Genomic DNA, 16,291 nt, shown 5'->3' with positions numbered 1-16,291 from the left:
GTTCATCACATAATCGAAGTATAAAGCAAAAACTCTATTAGAAACCAACAAACTATATTCTCAGTCAACTTTGCAACTACAATTCATCATCTTTTCAAGAAGAGTCACGTGTTGGAGCCTTTAGGCAAGTCCACATACTCAACCATCATATAGTCTTCTATGATTGCTAACACTCACCTTGTACCCATGAGCAAAACATTTTCAACCGGACACATAGAAAGATAGGGGTTTATAGTTTCGCCTCCCAACATACTCACCTCAAGGGTGATGTAAATGATATTAACTCATGCTATCTATACTCAACTGGACATATGTGCCTAGATCTTTCCTCACCACATGATGCTTGCCAAAACATAAAATGAAAAGGAATAGAAAGAAAACTTTGACTCTTTGCATAAAAGTAAATACATAAAAGTAAAGGATAGGCCCTTCACAAAGGGAAGCAGAGGTTGCCATGCGCTTATTTGTTTGCATGCTCAATCCCTTAGTGCAAGAGAACATCACGTTGTATTGCCCCTTAAGATGACAACCTTTATTATGCAGTCTGACGCTTTTATTGTTTGTCATCCAAGTTCATACAACGCTCAATTTTCTATTACATTAAATGATCTCACATATTTAGAAGCAATTTTTATACCCTTTTTGCACCGATGACAACTTACTTGAGGGATCTTGATCAATTCATAGGTAGGTATGGTGGACATTTGAAAAAGATTCGGGTTTAAGGGTTTTTGGATGCACAAGTAGTATCTCTACTTAGTGCAGAATTTTTGGCTAGCAAAGATAGGGGCAAGCACCACATGTTGAAGGATCTATGACAATATGACTTCTATGTGAATATAAACAAACATAAACCATTAAGTTGTCTTCCTTGTCCAATGTCAACAATTTTGGCATATAGTATTTTGATCAGGGCTCACAATCACATTTCTAGGATAGTATATTTATATGTGAATCGCCTTTTCCCTTATTAATTCTTTCATGAGTTGCATCATCGACTAATGCTATGTTTGTCAATCTCTAATAAAATTTTCTTACTAATATTTTTCCTTATGTGGTGCTATCACCTACCATAGGATTAGTATATGATCTTATTGATTTATTTCCTTTCTTTTATTTACTTTCTTTTCTCCTTTTCTATCTTTCTTATTTCTTTTATTTTCTTTATTTGCAACATAAAAATAAAGAAAACAAAAACTCAAACTAAACTCTTATATAACTTGCACACGATTACAATGATAGATCACTAAGCAAACTCTCAAAGAAGAAAGGATCGAACTAAACTTTATTTCATTTAAGCAAAAAGATTGTGGCTCCCTGGCTCAGAGCAACCGGTTTACCTTGCATTGCCAGCCCAAAGATCAAGTCTTCTGGCAACACACAACAACATGGTACAGAAACAATCACTTTATTGAAGCTAGCGGATACATAAGTCTGATATTACATCGAGGTAAGAGGCCAAGTGGCACACACGGTGCAGCTGAACAGTATGTACATTATTTAATGAACATGAAGGGGCCTCGATCACATAAACTAAGCGGCAGCGGAATGACGACGAAGTGGAACTCCATGGCACAGGGACACCGACGTGGACACGGCCAAGACGCGGGAATCTCTCCGATGCGATACGACTTGCCTGAAATCTGGCATGACACGCCAGGTCAGTACATTGAATGTACTTGCAAGCTCACAACAAACATAAGCACGATGGCAAACAATATTATGACAATTATTTAGGTTAATGCAATGCAAGTAATGCTACTAATGCGGTGAAACCAACATGAGCACTGAGTCAATCGGACTTGCTTACCAGACGGGTTACCTCGTAACCAAACGGTGATCATACCCGGATCACAACTGAAACCAATCACTCACGATAAGCACATGAACTCACGAATCATCATAAAGCCAGTGCCAACAATAATTATTTAGTGTGCAAGATTAATTATAAATGTTGATCCATGGCGTGACCTACTCCCGAGTTGTTTCCATAACCGAGGACGCGGCTATCGATAGATTGAATACACTCTACAGAGGTAGCGCACTTTACCCACACCACGGAACCCATGGGCTCGCACTCCCATTTGGGTGGACCAACAGCGTTCCGACGAAACCCTCCCCTTGCCATGACACTCTCCCGGCCACTCCGACCAATTCCCTTCCCGTGCTAAGTCATGGGAGGCCCCGTGCCTACCAAAGGCATCAACGGCCACCATCATGGCAAAAACGGTCCCAAATAGGGATAAGGTACCATAAAAACAAACGGACACACAAGGTTATGTATGCTTACTAGGCCAGGGTAACGCACGCCCATAACCTTCCCTTGTTGGAGGCACCGGCGAGAGGCATGACAAATGACCGAATCAAGACCCCCCATAAAGGTAAATGTGGCCGCACTGAGGAAAAACCCGATTCAGCGGCACCATGACTTGATCAACGTTATATTCAACTTGGATTATTATCATGCTTAACTTGAAAATAAAAACTATTCCAAGTCATACGATGCCATGAGCATGCAACTAATCGATATGCAAAACATGCAACTCACAAGAACGGATCAACCTTATCAATATGACATTCTTGCACTAACTCATCATTAAACTTTACTGGTTCTACCTCACTATTTATTACCATGCAATATCTTGATTAACTCATAATTCATATGAAATTCTCATTTAGCAAAAAGAACTATCATTATTCATCATAGCAATATAACTAGTCAAACTCTATTCTACTAGACCAAACTAGTCCATGCATTCAACCAGTAACTTAAACAAACATTTCAAGCATGAAAAAGTAACTAGCATTCAACCATATTTAAAAAAAAATGCATAAATGAACTCATATTTAAGTAAGAAAAATCATAGATATTGAAATGACACCATCCAAATGTTGGTGTGGCTTGCCTTAGTGTAGAGGAGGTTCACACTCCTCCTGGTTATCTTCAAGACAAGTCTCTCCCTCTGAAAATATTTAAAACCCACAAAACAAAATGTCAAGAACCAGTCTGAAAATCTCCAGAAATTCTAGACAACAAGGAAAATTCCACTCTTTGGTGTGCTTCTAGAGCTTTCTGAAACAAACACAATGCAAAAAGAATCAACTCATTTGGACTTATAGGCTAAAAATTATCACTGGTCAAAGTTGTGGTCAAATTTTTGAATTAATTTGAATAAAACAGAAAACCTGGGGGGTGACGTCGATGATGTAAAGGCGGAATACGCCTCCACTCGTACCGCTTCGGGTGCGAGTGGAGAGGCTGACACCGGGCCCCACCAGTCAGGAGAGAAAGGGGAAGAGGAAACAGGGCACGGCGGTGCTCCGCCAGAGCTCACGCCGGCGACGAGGGGTTCTTGGGCGAAGCCAGAGGGATAGAAGTGGAGAGCGGGTCACGGAGCACCTGCCTGTACTGTGGCTTGTCGGGGGATGGCCGGAGCTGCTCGCAACCAAGCTCGCAAGCGGCAGTGGCGGTCGGGACTTGCCAGAGAGGAAGAAGGCGATGACGAGGGCCACTCCAGGGGCACTGCTGCTTCAAGGTGACACCGGTGGACCTCCAATGATGCGCCTGAGGGGTTGGTTGAGCTTGAGGGGCTCTGGAGCAGGGTGGCTGGAGATGTGGTCACCGCCTTGGCATGGTCAAAACTCAAAACGACACCCACGCTCGGCCAAACCTTGTCTGGGCTGTAGTTCGCACAGTGTTAGGTCTAGGGAGGCTGAGAACTTAGTGCCAGGCCAAGCAGACGCGACTCAAGCTTCTTGGCAAGTTTCTGGCCAGAAACTTGGCCGCTACTTTTGGAGGGCTTCTAGAAGGCCATTAGGGCTGATCTCCTGGGGTTAAGGTTTACTTAGGAGGCTAATGAGGCTCAAGAAAAACCAAGACCAAAGGATCAAGGAAAAATACACTTGCTGAACAACGGGCATTTTTGGGCCAGAAGAGAAATGATTTTATGTAGCAAAAATATTACAAAAAATTCATGCAATATTTTTGCTTGGGGAGGTGGGCCATGGTTCAAAGAATATTCAGGAATTATTTCAAGAATTTAGGAGCAATAAAAATGCGGGTTGCTTTGGAGCACTAGTTTTTTAAATGAGTTTCAGAAGAGAAAATGAATATTTTTCTTTTATGAAAAATATTCATCTAACCATTTTGAGATTTTTCAGAGAAATGAGATTGAATGAGGGTCACTTGGGTGAAAGTCAAGGGCATGCCCAAGTGATAAGTCCATTTCAATTGATTCCAAAAACTCAAATCCAAGGCAAAGGCAAAACCAAGTCCGAAAAAAGAGAGAAGGAAAAATCCAGGTTGTACAAACTTCCCCCACTTAGGATGAATCTCGTCCTCGAGATTCGGTTGCTTGGGAAAATAGTTCTGGGTAGGCAGTCCTTAGAAATTCCTCATTTTCCCAGGTTGCCTCTTCCTCGGTGTGATGCTCCCACTGAACCTTGTAAAACCTTATCAGTTTGCTGCAAGTGACTCTTTCTGTCTCATTCAATTTTCTGATCAGTTTTTCCTCATATGTTAAATCCTTAGCCAATTCTATCTCTACCATATCAGTCCTTTTCTCCGGTGGCGAGATACATCTCCTTAGCTGTGAGACATGAAACACATTGTGTACCTTTGACAGTTCTGGTGGCAATTCCAATTGGTAGGCAACTGTTCCGACTCTGGTCATGACTGGAAATGGACAAATATATCTGGGTGCTAATTTTCCTCGGGTCTAAAATCTATTAACTCCTTTCATAGGGATGACTCAGAGATAGACGTGTTCTCTGGGTTCGAAGCTGATTTGACGGTGTTTTGCGTCATAATAACTCTTTTGTCGTGATTTGGCTAACTGCAGTCTGTCTCGGATTTCCTTGACTTGCTTCTCAGCTTCGATCATCAAATCAGTCCCAAAATACGGCTATCTCCGGTTTGAGAGCAGTTCAGTGGAGTGCGGCACTTACGTCCATACAGGGCTTCATAAGGTGACATCTTTAAGCTGGTCTGGAAACTGTTGTTGTAGGAAAACTCGGTGTACGACAGACAGTCTTCCCACTTGGATCCTTGGGCCAACGCACATGCTCGGAGCATATCTTCGAGTATTTGATTTACTCGCTCAGTATGTCCATCTATCTGGGGGTGATAAGTTGTGCTGTATTTCAGGGCAGTCCCCAAGGCTTGACGTAGTCAGGACCAAAATGTTGAAGTGAAGGGAGATCCTCTATCTGAGGTGATAGTCTTTGGCACTCCATGCAGACTGACGATCCTGGAAACATACAATTGTGCAAGTTGATCGGCACAGTAGGTGGTCCGGATGGGAAGGAAATGGGCTACCTTCGTTAATGTGTCCACTATGACCCATATGGCATCATTCCCTTGGTGAGTCCTTGGTAAACCAATGATGAAATCCATGCAGACATCGTCCCATTTCCATTGCGATACGGGTAAGGATTGAAGGAGTCCGGCGGGTTTTTGGTGTTCCGCCTTTACCTTGTTGCATATATCACAACAAGCCACAAAGTACGTGATGTCTTTCTTCATTCCATCCCACCAGAATACCTGACGAAGGTCTTCGTACATTTTGGTGCCACCTGGGTGAATTGAGTACGACGATTCATGTGCTTCCACCAATATCTTCTTTCTCAGACCTTCTTGGTTGGGTACGCAAATCCTTCCTTGAAACCTTAGCGTACCTTGCCGATCTTTAGAGAAATCATGTGTCTATCCTTCTTGCATACTCCTGGCATATAATTGCAAGGATTTGTCATCTGTTTGAGCGCTGTGAATTTGTTCCTCGAGGGTAGGGGCAACTTCCAATATGCTGGAAAGACTGGCATCCACGATTACCAAATTGAGCTGAGCGATTTCTTTGCAAAGTTCAGGAGGCAAAGAATCCATTAGAGGATTCAGGTTGGCAGGCTTACGGCTGAGGGCATCAGCAACCACATTAGCTTTACCTAGGTGATAATTTATACCGAGGTCGTAATTCTTAACCAACTCGAGCCATCTTCGCTGACGAAGGTTTAAATCGGGTTGAGTGAATATATACTTGAGACTCTTGTGGTCGTAAATATCTGGCACCGCTTTCCAATATGATAGTGTCTCCAAATCTTCAAAGCGTGCACCACCGTGGCCAATTCTAGATCATGAGTGGGATAATTTCCTTCATGCGGTCATAGTTGTCGGGATGCATAGGCCACAACCTTGCCACCTTGCATAAGTACACATCCAAAACCTTTTCTGGAGGCGTCGTAGTAGACACCAAAACTACAGTAGATGTCGGGAAGAGCCAATACTGGTGCTGACGTCAGTCTGATTTTTAACTCATTGAAACTCCTCTCGTAGTCCTCGGTCCATTCAAACTTCTTATCCTTCTTTAGGAGCTCTATCATGGGCTTGGCAATCTTAGAGAATCCTTCAATAAAACGGCGATAATACCCAACTAGACCAAGGAAACTCCGGATTTCTGAGACTGTCGTGGGTGCGGACCAATCAAGCACATCTTTCACGTTACTTGGATCCACGGTTATTCCTTTTGCTGAGAGAACATGCCCTAAAAATCCAACTTGCTTGAGCCAAAATTCAAATTTGCTAAACTTCGCGTAAAGCTAATGGTCACGGAGTCTTTGCAAGACTGCGCGGAGGTGTTCCTTGTGTTCTTCTTTGCTTTTCGATTAAATGAGGATGTCATCGATGAACACCACCACAAATTTGTCCAAGAAATCCATAAACACCTTATTCATCATATGCATGAAGAAGGCAGGGGCGTTGGTGAGACCGAATGACATAACGGTATATTCATAAAGACCATACTGAGTGGTGAACGCGGTCTTGGGGATATCTTCTTTCTTGATTTTGAGTTGATGATATCCGGTCCTCGAATCAATCTTGGAGAATACTTTGGCCCCACTGAGTTGATCAAAGAAATCATCAATCCTTGGTAATGGATACTTGTTTTTGATGGTGACATCATTCAGTTGTCAGTAGTCCACACACATCCGAAGACTTCCATCCTTTTTATCCACGGACATAGCGAGTGACCCCCACGGTGAAGAGCTTGGGCGGATGTATCCTTTCTGCAGCATCTCATCCAGTTGTTTCTTTAATTCCACCAATTCTGATGAAGTCATCTGATAATATTTCTTGTGTATCGGTGCGGTTCCAGGCACCAAGTCAATTGCAAACTCTAGTTCTCTGTCTGGCGGCATTCCTGGTAATTCCTCAGGAAATACATTTGGATACTCACTGACCACCGGAATCAATTCCACCTCTTCAGCCACAGCCGTGAAAACCATATCCTTCTTGGGTATACTTCTGCGGGCATAAAAACTTGTGGTGCGACCTTCCTGACTTACCATGGTAACTTCTCTAGTCGCATAGTTGATGCATACTTGGTATTGGGTTAACCAATTCATTCCTAGAATAATATCCAATTTGTCAGATTAGATTATTATCACAGACGTTGGAAACTTGACTCCCTTGATATCAATCTCCAAATTACGGCAGACCAGATTGCTTTGGAGCAAAGATCCCGGGGATTGTACCAGCATATGCTTTCCCAAAATCGAGCAAGGAAATTTATTTTGGGCAGCAAAAATTCGCGAAATAAAAGAGTGGGAAGCCCCAGAGTCAAATAAAATTATGGCAGGTATGTTATTAACAGAAACATACCAATGACTTCCGGGTCCTCTTGGGCTTCATCGGCGGAGATATGATGAATTTTCCCTTGGATGGCACTCGGGACGGAATATGGCTCCAGGTAGTTGACTTGCAGACGGAATGAAGCTGTTGGCTTGCTGTTCTTGGGGCACTGTCTGGCGTAATGTCCGGTTTGCCCACAGTTGAAGCAGGAATTATTGCGCTGACATTCTTCATGTACCAGACTGGTCACGGCATTCTTGACTTGAGTGGTGGTCTTGTTGACATTTTATTGCCAATTGGGTTTGTACTAAACTTGAGTCCGTTTCCAAGTATGAGCCTTCTGCACGGGTTGCATATCCTTCTTAGGCTCGAATTTGCACTTGTGGTCATTATTAGCGGGCATGTTGTCGTGCATGAGCTTGTGTTCCCTTTTTGTGATGAGGGCCTTGTTCACCAGAGTTTGGAAGTCCGGAAAATCAAACATACTGAGAGTGCACCATAGATGCTATTCAGTCCTCCATGGAATATGTCGACCTTTTATTCTTCTGTGGCCACATCATAGAGAGAATAGCGGGCCAAATGGTTGAACTTATTCAGGTACTCGCTTACTGTCATGCTTCCTTGAGTGAGAGCGAGGAATTCACGGTGCTTGATTTTCATAATTCCGGCGGGAATATGATACTTGCGGAAATGATCCTTGAATTTAGTCCAAGTAATTTCCTCGTCCGTGGGCCACATGGCCTTAGCATTATCCCACCATATAGCGGCAGATCCTTCAAGATAATGTGTTGCGAAGGGAACCTTGTCTCCTTCTTCAGTGTGAGCAATTTCCAGTTTCTTCTCAATAGTCCTTAACCAATCATCAACGTCCAATGGATCAATAACTTGACTGAAACTGGGAGGCTTGGCTCACTGAAAATCTGACAGCTTGGAGTAATGACCATTCTGATTTCCATTTTGTCCCACCATAACTTGCACACTTTTCAATAGTTCCATCAGATCATTGTTCCTTCTTTCTTCAAACATTCACATGATTTGCTCAGTGGAAGGCGGATGTGGTGGTGGAGACGGAGGTGGCTTGTACGGCTCAGGGGAATGTCATGCCTGTCTTGCGGAGCGACGAACAGGGACATCCTCACAAGCTTGGTTGTTGTTGCCTCCCTGCGTCATTATATTATTTATTTTCCCAATATACAGCAACTGCGATGAGAAATATCCAAGAATGGGAGGAAAGCCAGTGACAATCCTAGAAGAAAACAGCGAAAGAAAACCAAGGCGAATAAAAAGGTTCCAACATAATTATACACAGAATCAACATAAGAGGTAAACATCATGACAGGTTCACTACCCTCATACACGAAACTAAGCATCATAACACGTACGACTACATCCATACATCATACTCATGACGAAAGTGATACTCCAGTGATCTACTGCTCGGATGGTGCTGCTGCGGGCTCCTCTCCTGAGCCGGACCTAGATCTTGAACTGATAGTGGAGACCTCCGGGTTAAGAGAGATGCGACGGCGCTGCCTCGAGGACTCTCCTTCAGGGGCAGGTGCGGGATGGGATCTAAGCATAGGAGCTGCAGGAGTAGCAACGAGGGAAGCCCATGCAGTAGGAGTACTATGAGGGGTTACTGCCAAAGGGTTAATGGTACCCTCAGAGGTATCAGAGGCTGGAGGAACGTGAAGGAAATATGCCCTAGAGGCAATAATAATATTTATATATCCTTATATCATGATAAATGTTTATTATTCATGCTAGAATTGTATTAACCCGAAACTTAGTACATGTGTGAATACATAGACAAACAGAGTGTCACTAGTATGCCTCTACTTGACTAGCTCGTTGGATCAAAGATGGTTAAGTTTCCTAGCCATAGATAAGAGTTGTCATTCGATCAACGGGATCACATCATTAGAGAATGATGTGATTGACTTGACCCATTCCGTTAGCTTAGCACTTGATCGTTTAGTTTATTGCTATTGCTTTCTTCATGACTTATACATGTTCTTATGACTATGAGATTATGCAACTCCCAAACACCAGAGGAACACTTTGTGTGCTACCAAATGTCACAACGTAACTGGGTGATTATAAAGGTGCTCTACAGGTGTCTCCGATGGTGTTTGTTGAGTTGGCATAGATCGAGATTAGGATTTGTCACTCTGATTGTCGGAGAGGTATCTCTGGGCCCTCTCAGTAATGCACATCACTATAAGCCTTGCAAGAAATGTAACTAATGATTTAGTTACAGGATGATGCATTACAGAACGAGTAAAGAGACTTGCTGGTCACGAGATTGAACTAGGTATAGTGACACCGACGATCGAATCTCGGGCAAGTAACATACTGATGACAAAAGGAACAATGTATGTTGTTATGCAGTTCGACCGATAAAGATCTTCATAGAATATGTAGGAGCCAATATGGTCATCCAGGTTCCGCTATTGGTTATTGACCAGAGAGGTGTCTCGGTCATGTCTAAATAGTTCTCGAACCCGTAGGGTCCGCACGCTTAATGTTCGTTGACGATATAGTATTATATGAGTTATGTATGTTGGTGACTGAATGTTGTTCGGAGTCCCGGATGTGATCATGGACATGACGGGGAGCTCCGGAATGGTCTGGAGGTAAAGATTGATATATGGGATAATAGTGTTTGGTCTCCGGAAGGGTTCCGGATGTTTCCCAAAATGTTTGGGTACCAGAACACTTTATTTTGGCCAAAGGGGAAAGCCCACGAGGCTTTTTGAAAGTGCAAAAGGAAGTTTTGCGGAGACCAGAGGCTAGACGCCAGGAACCCTGGCGTCTAAGGGGTAGATGCCGGGAACCCTGGCGTCTAGCCCTGGAGTCCGTGTAGTACTCTTGCCTTCCGGGCAAAACCGACTTTGAGGAGGCTTTTACTCCAAGTTTGGACCCCAGGGCTCAACATAAAAATAGAGGGGCAGGGCTAGCACCAAAGAGACATCAAGAAACACCAAGCCGTGTGCTGGCAACCCCGTCCCCTCTAGTTTATCCTCCGTCATAGTTTTTGTAGTGCTTAGGCGAAGCCCTGCGGAGATTGTTCTTCACCAACACCGACACCACGCCGTCGTGCTACCGGAACTCATCTACTACTTCGCCCCTCTTGTTGGATCAAGAAGGCGAGGACGTCATCGAGTTGAATGTGTGCTGAACGCGGAGTGTCGTAAGTTTGGTACTTGATCGGGACGGATCATGAAGGTGTACAACTACATCAACCGCGTTGATAAACGCTTCCGCTTATGGTCTACGAGGGTACGTAGACAACACTCTCCCCTCTCGTTGCTATGCATCACCATGATCTTGCGTGTGCGTAGGAATATTTTTGAAATTACTACGTTCCCCAACAGTGGCATCAGAGCTAGGTTTATGCATAGATGTTATATGCACAAGTAGAACACAAGTGAGTTGTGGGCGATAATAGTCATACTACTTACCAGCATGTCATACTTTGATTCGGCGGTGTTGGTGGATGAAGCGGCCCGGTCCGACATTACGCGTACACTTACGCGAGACTTGTTCTACCGACGTGCTTCGCACACAGGTGGCTGGTGGGTGTCAGTTTCTCCAACTTTAGTTGAATCGAGTGTGGCTAAGACCGGTCCTTGTTGAAGGTTAAAACAGCACATACTTGACTAAAAAATGTTCTGGTTTTGATGCGTAGGTAAGAACGGTTCTTGCTCAGCCCGTAGTAGCCACGTAAAACTTGCAACAACAAAGTAGAGGACGTCTAACCTGTTTTTGCAAGGCATGTTGTGATGTGATATAGACAAGACATGATGCTAAATTTTATTGTATGAGATGATCATGTTTTGTAACAGAGTTATCGGCAACTGGCAGGAGCCATATGGTTGTCGTTGTATTGTATGAAATGCAATCGCCATGTAATTGCTTTACTTTATCACTAAGCGGTAGCGATAGTCGTAGAAGCAATAGTTGGCGAGATGACAACGATGCTATGATGGAGATCAAGGTGCCGCGCCGGTGACGATGGTGATCATGACGGTGCTTTGGAGATAGAGATCAAATGCACAACATGATGATGGCCATATCATATCACTTATATTGATTGCATGTGATGTTTATCCTTTATGCATCTTATTTTGCTTATTTCGATGGTAGCATTATAAGATGATATCTCACTAAATTTCAAGGTACAAGTGTTCTCCCTGAGTATGCATCGTTGCGAAAGTTCGTCGTGCCGAGACACCATGTGATGATCGGGTGTGATAAGCTCTACGTTCACATACAATGGGTGTAAGCCAGTTTTGCACACGCAGAATACTCGAGTTAAACTTGACGAGCCTAGCATATGCAGACATGGCCTCAGAACACTGGAGACCGAAAGGTCGAACATGAATCATATAGTAGATATGATCAACATAGTGATGTTCACCATTGAAAACTACTCCATCTCACGTGATGATCGGACATGGTTTAGTTGATTTGGATCACGTGATCACTTAGATGATTAGAGGGATGTCTATCTAAGTGGGAGTTCTTAAGTAATATGATTAATTGAACTTCAATTTATCATGAACTTAGTCCTGATAGTATTTGCATAACTATGTTGTAGATCAATAGCTCGCGATGTAGCTCCCCGTTTATTTTTGATATGTTCCTAGAGAAAAACTAAGTTGAAAGATGATAGTAGCAATGATACAGACTTGGTCCGTGATATGAGGATTATCCTCATTGCTGCATAGAAGAATTATGTCCTTGATGCACCGCTAGGTGACAGACCTATTGCAGGAGCAGATGCAGACGTTATGAGCGTTTGACAAGCTCAGTATGATGACTACTTGATAGTTTAGTGCACCATGCTTTACGGCTTAGAACTGGGACTTCAAAATCATTTTGAACGCCATGGAGCATATAAGATGTTCCATGAGTTGAAAATGGTATTTCATACTCATGCCCGTGTCAAGAGGTATGAGTCCTCTGACAGTACTTTGCCTACAACATGGAGGAGAATAGCTCAACCAGTGAGCATGTGCTCAGATTGTCTGGGTACTACAATTGCTTGAATCAAGTGGGAGTTAATCTTCCAGATAAGATAGTAATTGACAAAGTTCTCTAGTCACTATCACCAAGTTACTAGAACTTCGTGATGAACTATAATATGCAAGGGATAAGTAGAACAATTCCCAAGCTCTTTGCGATGCTAAAATCGGCGAAGGTAGAAATCAAGAAAAGCATCAAGTGTTGATGGTTAACAAGACCACTAGTTTCAAGAAAAGGGCAAAGGGATAGAAAGGGAACTTCAGGAAGAATGACAAACAAGTTGTCACTCCCGTGAAGAAGCCCAAAGCTAGACCCAAGCCTGAAACTGAGTGCTTCTACTGCAAAGGAAATGGTCACTGGAAGTGGAACTGCCCTAGATACTTGGCGGATAAGAAGGATGGCATAGTGAACAAAGGTATATTGGATATACATGTTATGATGTGTACTTTTCTAGTGTTTATAGCAACCCCTCGGTATTTGATACTGGTTCAGTTGCTAAGAGTAGTAACTCGAAACGGGAGTTGCAAAATAAATAGAGACTAGTTAAGGGCAAGTTGGAGGAAAGTAGAACTTGATAAGGTAATTGTACCTTCTCCCAAATTGGAAACTAGTTCATCACAGAAATCAGTTCCAGTGATGCCTACACCATAGTGAGGAAGTTAATGATGATGATCATGAAACTTTAGATCAAGTCACTATCGAACCTCGTAGGTCAACCAGAATACGTTCTGCACCAAAGTGGTATGGAAATCCTATTCTGGAAATCATGTTACTAGACCATGACAAACCTACGAACTATGAGGAAGCGATGATGAGCCCAGATTCCGCAAAATGGCTTGAGGCCATGAAATCTGAGATGGGATCCATGTATGAGAACAAAGTATGGACTTTGGTTGAATTGTCCGATGATTGGCAAGCAATAGAAAATAAATGGATCTTCAAGAGGTAGACGGACACTGATAGTAGTGTTACTATCTACAAAGCTAGACTTATCGAAAAAGGGTTTTGAAAAGTTCAAGGTGTTGACTATGATGAGATTTTCTCACTCGTAGCGATGCGTAAGTCTGTTCGAATCATGTTAGCAATTGCCGCATTTTGTGAAATCTGGCAAATGGATAAACAAAACTGAATTCCTTAATGGATTTATTAAAGAAGAGTTGTATATGATGCAACCAGAAGGTTTTGTCAATCCTAAAGGTGCTAACAAAATATGCAAGCTCCAACGATCCATCTATGGACTGGTGCAAGCATCTTGAAGTTGGAATATACGGTTTGATAAGTTGATTAAAGCATATAGTTTTATATAGATTTGTAGTGAAGCCTGTATTTACAAGAAAGCGAGTGGGAGCACTACAACCTTTCTGATGAGTATATATTGTTGATCGGAAATGACGTAGAATTTTCTGGAAAGCATAAAGGAGTGTTTGAAAGGAGTTTTTTCAAAGAAAGACCTCGGTGAAGCTGCTTACATATTGAGCATTAAGATCTATAGAGATAGATCAAGACGCTTGATAAGTTTTTTCAATAAGTACATACCTTGACAATATTTTTGAAGTAGTTCAAAATGAAATAGTCAAAGAAGGAGTTCTTGCCTGTGTTGCAAGGTGTGAAGTTGAGTAAGACTCAAAGCCCGACCACGACAAAAGATAGAGAGAGAATGGAAGTCATTCCCTATGCCTCAGCCATAGGTTCTACAAAGTATGCCATGCTGTGTACCAAACCTATTGTATACCCTGCCCTGAGATTGGGAAGGAAGTACAATAGTGATCTAGGAGTAGATCACTGAACATTGGTCAAAATTTATCCTTAGAAGACTAAGGAAATATTTCTCGGTTATGGAGGTGATAAAGAGTTCATCGTAAAGAGTTACGTCGATGCAAGCTTTGACACCGATCTGGATAACTCTAAGTCACAATCAGGATACATATTGAAAGTGGGAGCAATTAGCTAAAGTAGCTCCGTGCAGAGCATTGTAGACATAGAAATTTGCAGAATACATACAGATCTGAATGTGGCAGACCCATTGACTAAACCTCTCTCACAAGCAAAACATGATCACACCTTAGTACTCTTTGGGGATTAATCACATAGCGATGTGAACTAGATTATTGACTCTAGTAAACCCTTTGGGTGTTGGTCACATGACGATGTGAACTATTGGTGCTAAATCACATGACGATGTGAACTAGATTATTGACTCTAGTGCAAGTGGGAGACTGAAGGAAATATGCCCTAGAGGCAATAATAAAGTTGTTATTTATATTTCCTTATATCATGATATATTTATTATTCATGTTAGAATTGTATTAACCGGAAACTTAGTACATGTGTGAATACATAGACAAATAGAGTGTCACTAGTATGCCTCTACTTGACTAGCTGGTTGGGTCAAAGATGGTTAAGTTTCCTAGCCATAGACAAGAGTTGTCATTTCATCAATAGGATCACATCATTAGAGAATGATGTGATTGACTTGACCTATTCCGTTAGCTTAACACTTGATCGTTTAGTTTATTGCTATTGCTTTCTTCATGACTTATACATGTTCCTATGACTATGAGATTATGCAACTCCCGAATACCGAAGGAACACTTTGTGTGCTACCAAACATCACAACGTAACTGGGTGATTATAAAGGTGCTCTACAGGTGTCTCTGATGGTGTTTGTTGAGTTCGCATAGATCGAGATTAGGACTTGTCACTCCGATTGTCGGAGAGGTATCTCTGGGCCCTCTCGGTAATGCACATCACTATAAGCCTTGCAAGAAATGTAACTAATGAGTTAGTTCCGGGATGAGGCATTACAGAACGAGTAAAGAGACTTGCCGGTAACGAGATTGAACTAGGTATAGTGACACCGATGATCGAATCTCAGGCAAGTAACATACCAATGACAAAGGGAACAACGTATGCTGTTATGCGGTTCGACCGATAAAGATCTTCGTAGAATATGTAGGAGACAATATGGGCATCCAGGTTCCGCTATTGGTTATTGACCAGAGAGGTGTCTCGGTCATGTCTACATAGTTCTCGAACCCGTAGGGTCTGCATGCTTAACGTTCATTGACGATATAGTATTATATGAGTTATGTATGTTGGTGACCGAATGTTGTTCGGAGTCCCGGATGTGATCACGGACATGACGAGGAGCTCCGGAATGGTCCGGAGGTAAAGATTGATATATGGGATAATAGTGTTTGGTCTCCGGAAGGGTTCCGAAATTCACCGGAAGGGGTTCCGAATGTTTCCCGAAATGTTTGGGTACGAGGACACTTTATTTGGGCCAAAGGGGAAAGCCCACGAGGCTTTTTGAAAGTGCAAAAGGAAGTTTTGCGGAGACCAGAGGCTAGATGCCAGGAAACTGTCTAGGGGGTAGACGCCGGGAACCCTAGCGTCTAACCCTGGAGTCCGTGTAGGACTCTTTCCTTTCGGGCAAAAACGACTTTGAGGAGGCTTTTACTCCAAGTTTCAACCCCAGGGCTCAACATATAAATAGAGGGGCAGGGCTAGCACCAAAGAGACATCAAGAAACACCAAGTCGTGTGCCGGCAACCCTGTCCCCTCTAGTTTATCCTCCATCATAGTTTTCATAGTGCTTAGGCGAAGCCCTGCGGATATTGTTCTTCATAACTCCGA

This window comes from Triticum dicoccoides, chromosome 6B (assembly GCF_002162155.2).
Source record: "Triticum dicoccoides isolate Atlit2015 ecotype Zavitan chromosome 6B, WEW_v2.0, whole genome shotgun sequence".
In the NCBI taxonomy this organism is placed as follows: Eukaryota; Viridiplantae; Streptophyta; class Magnoliopsida; order Poales; family Poaceae; genus Triticum; species Triticum dicoccoides.
The sequence above is the reverse complement of the archived record's forward strand: the minus strand, read 5'-3'. Positions refer to the sequence as shown.